General features: G+C 35.9%; 1 pseudogene; it reads left to right on the top strand.

Moving 5' to 3' along the window:
• Positions 1–9,007: 9,007 nt before the first annotated feature.
• Positions 9,008–9,707, top strand: LOC105046921 (uncharacterized; annotated as a pseudogene).
• The last annotated feature ends 367 nt before the right edge of the window (positions 9,708–10,074 follow it).

Below are 10,074 nucleotides of genomic sequence, written 5' to 3' on the forward strand. Positions count from 1 at the left end.
GCCAACATGAATAAGGAGCCGCTACATGACTGAATAGTGTAAACCCATCAATAGATAAACCATCTGACATTACAAGATTTCTGAGCAAATAAAGGATGGCAAGCATCAAATTTCTTCCATACCTCACTATCCGATGGATGAGTCATCATATCAAAGTGCTTGCGAATCTCTTCTTTGTGTCATATCATCTATCCGACAGTACTCTTAGACAAGTAAAGCCTTCAAAGCCTAACGTGAGGGGAAGATATCGAAGAACCTTGTATGGTATATCCTTTTGATTTCTACCCTCTTGCCTTAGCTTAAATCGGCTTCACCGCATACGTCACATAAGCTCTTCAGTTGGATCTTATTGCCCAGGTATGGCTACCCTAGAGGGGGAGTGAATTGGATATTTTACAAAATTTTAAGTCAAATTAAAATTCTAAATAAATATATACTTCTAACTTAAGTGATTATGTTGTGATTATAATATGTAGTAGCAAAAATAAAGTATATAAATTGCTATGTAAGAAATGAAAATAGATAAAGCAAGAAACTAAGGCAAGATAGTAAGTATAATACAAACACAAAAGATTTATAGTGGTTCGGAGTAATCCGCTTCTATGTCCACTTCCCAAACTCTCCTTGAGAATTTCACTATAATCCCTTGACTATACTGTATTTATTTTTCTGGGCTCACAAATAAATCCAGTTGATTTTTTTGAGCTCACCAATCACAACCATACACCGATAGTTTTTCAAACTCACTATCAATCTAGTTGGTTTTAATCTTGATTCATCAATCATAACCATACAATAATTATTTTCTCGAACTAACAATCAACCCCAAGTTTCTTTCCCTAAAAGAAACTTGCAAAGAAACAAAAAATATAATTTAGCACAAAACAAAAAGGAAAAGAAAAACTCTTTTTGAGCTCGATGAAGAGGCCGAAGGATTGCTCTTTGATACTTGGCTTTCTCTTCTTTCGAAGCTGAGAGAATGTTGAAGATGGTGTTGAAGATAGCTCTTGAATGTTCTCTAAAATCTATGCTTGAATCTCTCTTTTCTCTCTTTTTCTTAGATATTCAATAAAGCTCTCAAACTTGAATGATTTCTTCTTTCAATCTACTTCTCCTTCTTTTTTCTTTAATTCTCTATCATTAAATAGGCTTGACAAAGGTTGGAGAAAGTATTCTAGCCATTGAAAGGACTGAAGTAGCTATTGGGAGATAATAGGGATAAAAGCTGTAAAATAAAAAACTAGCCATTACAGGTCACTGGATCGGCTCAATTTTCTCTGAGTCTGCTCAGTTTCTCACTGAATCGGCTCAGTCTTGAACAGGGTCGGCTCAGTGGCATCAGGCTAAAAATACTACTTTTTATCTTTTGTTCCTTCTCAGACTGGGTCAGCTCAGATTTTTACTGGATCAACTCAGCTGGCGTGCCAAGTATGCCAAATACTACTTTTTAGCCTTTCTTATTCAATTTTATTTCTAGACTAGACTTGTCTTCTAAAATTGATTTAATCCTCATTAAAAATTTTCAATTTGAATTACTCATAACTTATACTCAAAACTCTTTGTCATCATCAAAATCAATTTTTGAATCAATAATCTCTCCTTTTTTTATGATGATAAAATTTTTGAATATATACAAATAATATATAGTGGATTTTTGAAAAATCACATATTTATAAAGTATGAAACTACTAAATAATACAAACATACTTCATTCAAATTTAAGCTCAAGCATATACTCACAATCTCTCCCCCTTTTGACATCATCAAAAAGAATAACTTAAATGAAATAATCAATAAGATTAAGAGAGTGAATTTTTTTTTAACAATCCAAAAATATTAAACTCTCCCTTAATATCATAAACAATTGAGTTTAATTTTTATTCAAAATTTGCTTCCCCTTACTATATGTCAATTTTTTAGTTTTATTTCTTGCTTACTCTTGATACAACTAAATTAATTCTTATTCTTATGGAATTTTGTATCTCATATTCAAATTGATAACAAATTATGAAAGATATCATATTATGACAAGATTTTGACGTCAAATTTGTTTTCTTTAATTACCAAATTTTCTTCCTCTTTCTTTTGCCAACAAAGCCATTCAAAATCAAGTAAAATTTATCAACTAAGCAAATACCAAATGCACATAACATTTACTCAAGTACCAAATTAATTTTCAAGAATGTTTATATAAGATATTTATAATGAAAATAATCATCCAAAAATTCAATAAGTATAACATACATATATAGCATACACATCAATCAAGTATATAATCTTTTATGAATGTATGTTTTATCTTTGATATACAACTTTTAATATTTCTTGTAAGTATATTAGAAAACTAATTTATAAGTTTTGCATCCAAACAAGATCTTATACAATCAAGCTTATCTTAGATTTTTCAAATGATTAACAATCAAAAGAACATGATATAAAATATTAAGATAGTATGCAAATAAGCAATAAATTCAAAACATTTAACTCGTATAATAAGATCATTACATATATTGACAAATTATTAAAATTAATTAATAATTAATGATGGTATGATGTAAAGAAGATTTAACTTTTATCAAACATCATCATCCATTTTTTTTTCAATTTCAAGCCATCCATCCATAAGAATTAGCTCTTTTTCCTTAATTGGATGCTTGATCAATCTGCAAAAATTATCTCTTTTGGTACCCAAGCCATCTTGGGTCATGAGTGTTAGTGCTTATGGTTCTTTTTAGAACCCAAATCTTCTTTACTAATTTACCATCAATTTTTTGAAATTGCATGCATGTGCTTTGTATCCTATCTTTCCACAACAAAAATATGTAATATGTGATGTAACATGAGATGATGTGCTAATAAAAAAGTTTTTCAAAAGTTTTTGCTTATTTTTAGGTTTGTAATCAATTCCAGCTTTATCATAAACATCCTTTTGATTATTCAAAATCAATTAAAGCTTTTGTGAACCAAAAGTAAACTTTTCAAGTATAGACTTTAAGTTATCAATCTCTTTTCTTAGTTTAGCATTATCTTCTAAAAGAGATTTCTTTTCTTTCACTAATTTTTTAGATTCTTCTTTCAACTTTTTATTTTCTTCAACTAAAAAATTTTCAAATTCAAAAAACATATCTTTTTCTTTAGCTAAAGTATTATTTTCATTTAAGATATCTTCTTTTTCTCTCGATAATTTACTCTTTTCATTATCTAAAAAAAGATTGGATTTTTTAAGTTCTTTATTTTTCAATCTTAATTTTTTAAACTCATCTATTAAATCATCGAAGGCATCAAATAATTCATCAAATATAAAATCATTGGCTTGAATTGAGTTTACCTCTTTATTGTGAGCCATCAAATATATGTTTGTTTCTTCTTCACTTGAGGATGACTCTTCTTCTGAATTTGAGCTCTCACTACTACTCCAATTAGCCAATATAGCTTTCTTCTTAATTTCTTCGAGCTCCTTTTCAGGAGGGGTAGTCCTTTCAATATTTTCTATGTTGATCTTTTTCTTTTTTCTCTTCTTGGTTCAAATTTTTTTTTCTTCCTCATAAATCTCATGAACCTTTTTGTAATCACCACCATTTCTTCATCATCTTCCGAATCCTCAATGGACTTACTTGAACTTTCTTCAATGATCGATGACTTAAGAGCAACGATCTTTCTTTTAGGCTCATTTTCTTCTTCTTTTTGTGTTATGCTCAACTCATGTATCATGAGTGAACCAATAAGCTCTTCTAGAGATAGCTTGGTGAGATCATTAGCTTTTTAAATTACCATCATCTTTGCTTCTCATTCTTTTGGCAAAGACTTCAAAACCTTGCACATAAGTTCATGATTAGTATAAGTTTTGCCAAGACCATTCAAAACATTAATAATATTCATAAATTTTGTGAACACATCAGAAATAGATTTATATGGTTTCATTTTGATCATTAAATATGACACTCCACATATCATAGTCTTGTGCTTAAATAAAAATTTTTATCCTAATTTTTCAATAAGTGTAATTAATGCCATTGAAAAAAAGAGATCTAATAGTTGAGTGTCCTTCACCTACCAAACAACCAAAATGGGTCAGCCATGAGATCTTTAACTCTAAAAAATTAGAGCACCAGCTCTGATACCAATTATTGTCCAAATATGGCTACCCAAGAGGGGGGTGAATTGGATGTTTTATAAAATTTTAAGTTAAATTAAAATTTGAAATAAATATATACTTCTAACTTAAGTAATTATATGATCATTATAATATATAACAGCAAAAATAAAGTATATAAGTTGCTATGCAAGAAATGAAAATAAGTAAAGTAAGAAACTAAGGTAAGAAAGCAAGCATAATATAAACACACAAGGTTTATAGTGGTTCGGAGCAATCTGCTCCTACGTCCACTCTTTAAGCTCCCTTAGAAATTTCACTATAATTTTTTGGCTACAGTGTGTTTATTTTTTCAGGCTTACAAATAAATTTAGTTGATTTTCTCAAGCTCACCAATCACAATCCTACACCGATAGCTTTTCGGGCTCACTATCAATCCAGTTGGTTTTAACCTTGGCTCACCAACCACAACCATACAATGATTATTTTTTCAAACTAACAATCAACCTCAAGTTTCTTTCTCTAAAAGAAACTTACAAAAAAATAAAAAATACAATTCAACATAAAACAAAAAGAAAAAAAATTCTTTTTGAGCCCGATGAAGAGACCACAGAATTGCTCTTTAATGCTTGGCCTTCTCTTCCATTGAAGCTAAGAGAATGTTGAAGATGGTGTTGAAGATAGTTCTTGAATGCCCTCTAAAAGCTGTACTTGAATCTCTCTATCTTTTTTTGGATATTCAATAAAGCTCTCAAACTTGAATAATTTTTTCTTTCAATCTATTTCTCTTTCTTTTTTCTTTGATTCTCTACCTTTCAATAGGCTCGACAAAGGTTAGAAAAAGTATTCTAGCCGTTGGAAGGATTGAAGTAGCCGTTATGAGATAATGGAGATAAAAAGCTATAAAATAGAAAGCTAACCATTATATGTCACTGGGTCAACTCAGTTTTCTCTGAGTCGGCTCAGTTCCTTACTAGATCGACTCAATCTTGAACTGGATCAACTTAATGGCATTAGGCTAAAAATATTACTTTCTGTCTTTTGTTCTTTCTCAAATTGGATCAGCTCAGATTTTCACTAGGTCGACTCAACTAGCATGCCAAACATGCCAAATGCTATTTTTCAGCCTTTCTTCTCTAAATTTATTTTTAGACTAGATTTGCCTTCTAAAATTGATTTAATCCTTATTAAATTTTTTTAAATTTGAATTACTCATAACTTATACTCAAAATTTTTTGTCATCATCAAAATCAATCTTTGGGACAACAAATCTTTTTATAGAAAAGTATGCAAACATTATGACATGCATCTATCTTTTCGTATCCCATGTCTAATATTTTCATCATTTTTCTTGAAGTATAAAAACTTCCAACAAGCTTCTTATCTTTTGATAGCATTTTCTTTATGATTGCTATCATCTTATCATAACAGTTGATCATCATATTAAACTCGACCTTTAAGTTTAACAACTCTGACACAGTCGATAATACAATGTGTTTCACATTTTGGTCATAGTGGTTTATCAACATCTCTCAGCATACGATAGAAATCACCATTGCTAGCTTCTAGATTGTCTTTATATCCCAATTAACTTCAGAACCAGTAGCATCTATAACCACATCTATCATTCTATATGTGTCCCTGTCCTACTCATTTCTATCCCTTGCAACTGTCTCCCACATCTCTTCATGCAGGTATCAATGCTTGTAGTTGGGCATAAATCCACTCCTATATTAATGGACAGTCATTGTATCTCTATCATGTATTTCTCTATTGCCACATCTCTTATAAAGATAACGAGCCCACCCTTGATGTAAGAGTGTCGCATTCCTAAAAGCATAATCATAGAAGTACTTTATACCCTCCTTATATCTAGTAGAAATCGTCCCATCGACTACTCGATGATCCATCCAACTATGGTCCATGACACACTACCTAAGGATTCTGCATATACAAATACAAGATAATTGCTAAATAATTATTTTATCATTTAGAATGGCTTATATAATAATTATAGCCTGCCATCATTCTGTCATCAACTAATAGGTATATAAGGTCCTATCCCATTCAGAAATTATATTAATTTTATAGATCAAGTATAGTAATCAAACGATATGCAATAGGGGCTGAAAAAAATTTCAGCAATACTCTCCTTAGTTCTCCCCCACATAATGTAAGATGTGTGAGGAGAACTAAAAGAAAATACTGTCTAAAATTTTTTTCAAATCTTCATCATACTATTTGAAGACTGTCATGACCTATAGGCTTAATAGGATTTTTCAAACTATCCATATTGGACAATCAATTGATCAATATACATAACTCTCCCATCCATATAAAAATATATAAATATACGGATGCCATAAAATATATACATTAATTAAAAGATAGATCTATAGTTCTATGCAATGTAATATTTTTAAAATTTTTAAATTAGAAGGTTCCAAAGTATCGAGCAGCATTGCAAATGGGGAGGGTTGGGATGCGAATCCCACACATGAGGACTTTGGGGACACCAGACGATTAGACTGTGCTAGCACACTAGCATGACATGTAGGTAAATCCCATCCTGGGATTTCCAAAGTAGTGAGCAACATTACAAATAGGGCTAAAAATGGATCAGACTGGATCAGGCTACACCCCTACCTGAGCGCAGTCTGAAATTTTTTTTCAAGCTTCAGACTGGGTCTAGGCTCTAGAATCTTTTAAAATATGAGGTCCAAACCTAATCCAAACTCAATTTGACCGACCCATATCATTTGTGATGAGTTGGAAGCAAGCTCATCAATGGCGCCGCCTGGGTCTTGTTGATTACTCTCGAGGGGCAGATATTCTCCATTGAAAGAACATTGGTAACTAGAGAACTCATCGAGCTACTCTCACTGCCATCGGAGTAAATGAGCGAGCTAGAGCTGATCCGACAGTGGTCTATCCTTGAATCCCTGCCATCGAGTAATGGGGCTACTCTCATCAGAGAGCTCTCTGAAATGGTTCCACCTCTCGAGAGCACCACTAGATGCGAGGTTTCATATGGCAGTGGCACTCTTTCAGATCTTGTCGATGATCGAGAATGCATTTTTCATGCATAAATTACATCAAATATTATAAACTTAAATAAATCTGATAAATTTAAATTTAAATATTAAAAATTTAAAGAGAAAAAAATAGTGTGTGGCAACGGCTCCGTCGCCATTATCATTGCCATCGCTAATACTCATCAGACGGTGCAGGGAAGAAGAGGATGCAGCAAGGGACTGCGACACGGCATTCTGGTGGCACGGCAAGGAAAGAAAGGAGGCACAGGAAGAAAGAGGAGGCGGGGGATGGTGGATCCAGTGAGGGTAAGATCGATCCGACATCGGGACACCCGATCCGATGTGGGGTGGGCGGTGGGGGAAGAAGGGGGGAAGCTGGGAAGAGGGGGAGATTGGGGTACCAGGATGGTAGTCCCGACGAGCTTCCGACTACACCGAGAGAACAGGGGAGAGGTAGGGAAGAAGGGGGAGGGTGTGGGCTCGGGGATGATCGATCCGATATAAGGATGTCGGATCCGAGGAGGGGACGGTGGTGTGGGTGCTTGGGCGTAGGGATGGGGCCTCTGATGGTGCAGAGGGGGAAGAACGGGGATCGAAGGTGGGGGATTAAGGGGGCAATGACAGAAAATGAAATCGAGCGATCAGGGATGGGAGTGATTTTTAGGACAGACTATTAGCAATGGCTAGCTTGCATTGCTTAAGCCATTCCTAATACTAATTATTTAAAATTAAATTTATAGCGATGGCACTGCCATCGCTAATAACCAAATAAGTCATCACTAATAAGTTATCAGTCTTTTAGCGATGGGATTAATTTCCATCATAACATGTGGTCGGTAAATATTGCTATTAGCGATGGCTTATTTGCCATCACTAAAAGCCATCGCTAATATACTATTTTTTTGTTGTGCAGAGACCTCTAATGTACTTCATGAAAACTACATAATCTTTGATGGAGATTTCAAAGGAGATAGCTTACTTGTGGAACTCAGTGGTGTAGTCCTTGATAGATTGATCATACTTCTACCATTGGTACTACTACTTAATCCACTGATCCTCCTCATGGCCGATTGGATAAAATTGCTTGTTGATTAGGCCTTTCAATTTGCTCAACATCAAATTAGAAACATTGTTGTTTCTCATGTATGAATTTCACCATATGAGAGCATGGCTAGAAAGCTTGAGATGAGCAAAAGCTATTTTTTGGATACTAAAGTATCCACAGATAGTAAAGTACGTCTTTAACTGGTCTAGCCAGTTATCTAGCTTTTCTGTATCAACAATCTCATCGTATGTGGGGATTGGGGCTTCAACTTTAAATCATTGAAGAGAGAAAATTTTTATACCTATTATTTGGTCATCCCCCTCACTAAATGGAGGATCATCATTGCCAAATATTGGAGACAACTTCGCAACAGGAGTTGTTGGCATTTGTACTTATATTAAAGGTACTATCAATTTGAAAATGATCTCCGAGAATTGGATAATCTTCTTCTCTAATTATATGAGATATTCTTTCATCTCATCATCCATCAAGGATAGGGCTAGAACTAGGCTCGAGCCAGTCCGATGGGCTTTGGGCTAGGCCCAAAATAGTTTAGGTCAGATTTGGGCCTAATTATATGGACCGTTTGCTTTTTCGAGCTGGGCTCGAGTATATCTTTGGCCCAACCCATGCTCGAACCCGAAGTCTAGTTTGATTAGGAGCCCGATTGCATGCTAGATCCCATGGTGAATAACACTCCATGTTATCTCCTATATCCCATGGTGAATAACATGCCATGGTGGATAACACACTATGTAAATGACATTTCTACAATGCATATCCTATTTTCTCCCCCTCCTTTCACCGCTCCATCCGAGAAAGTTGGAAGAAGCCATGGATCCCAAGGGTCAGGTAGAGGTGGAGTGGTGTCTGGCGATAGTGGAGAAGCTCCTTGCAGTGTGGGACCTCATGGGGAGCCAATGGTTTGCAGAGTGGACAATGGAGGTGGACCCCCTTATTGATGGCATCGACTAGATCCTCACCGTCGCCAACGTCCTCCTTGCCTCCCAATGTCGTGTCATCAACCACATCGATTGGTACGCCATCCTCTAGCTCCCCTCCTCCCCTGATGGTTGCAACCCCTCTACTGTCAAGCTAGCCAATCACCGCCTCGCCCTCCTCCACCCTGACTGCAACCGCTCCCTCGATGTAGATGCCGCCTTTCGCTTCATTTCCAATGCCTGATGACCCCTCCAAGAAGTCCCTCTTCAACATCGAGATCCGTATCACTGCCTCCACCACCTCCAAACCCTCACCATCCTCCACTGCTACCAACGACCCCATGGCCGCCAACTTCTGGATAGCATGCACGTTCTGCTAACATCTCCACTAGTACATCCGTGCCTACCTCATGAACTACTCCCTTCACTGCCCCACATGCTATTGGGCTTTCAGCACCATTGAGATCACCACTCCGCCACCCATCATCCCTGGCACTGACATGTACGATTGCTCTTGGGATCTCGCATGTTGGACCTCCAGCACGCTACCGCCTTTCTTGGGAGGAGAACTAAGGGCGAGGAGACATAGGTAGAGGGAGATAGAGGAGCCATGGGCCAGCGAAGGAGCCATGGGTGGTGCGGCCATGGGTAGAGGGAGGTAGAGGAGTCGAAGGTTATGGCTTAGCCTTTTTTTTCCTTTTAAGAAAGGGAAGAGAGCTACTGAATACCTGATTGAGCTGGCCTAATCGGTTTGGGCCGAGCTCGGGTCGGGCTCAGGCTCGGGCCTGAGTTTTTTAAACTTTCGAACCTAAGCCTAGCCCAAAATCTAAAAAAAATTAGGCTAGACTCGGGCAAAGGTGTGGTCCAACCTGGCTTGGCCCATTTCTAGCACTAATTGAGGAAGAACTGGCAGCCATACTCTTCTTGGTCCTTCAATATACTTGAAGCATGGATAGCTCT

The sequence above is a fragment of the Elaeis guineensis genome, chromosome 6 (genome assembly GCF_000442705.2).
Source record: "Elaeis guineensis isolate ETL-2024a chromosome 6, EG11, whole genome shotgun sequence".
Lineage (NCBI taxonomy): Eukaryota > Viridiplantae > Streptophyta > Magnoliopsida > Arecales > Arecaceae > Elaeis > Elaeis guineensis.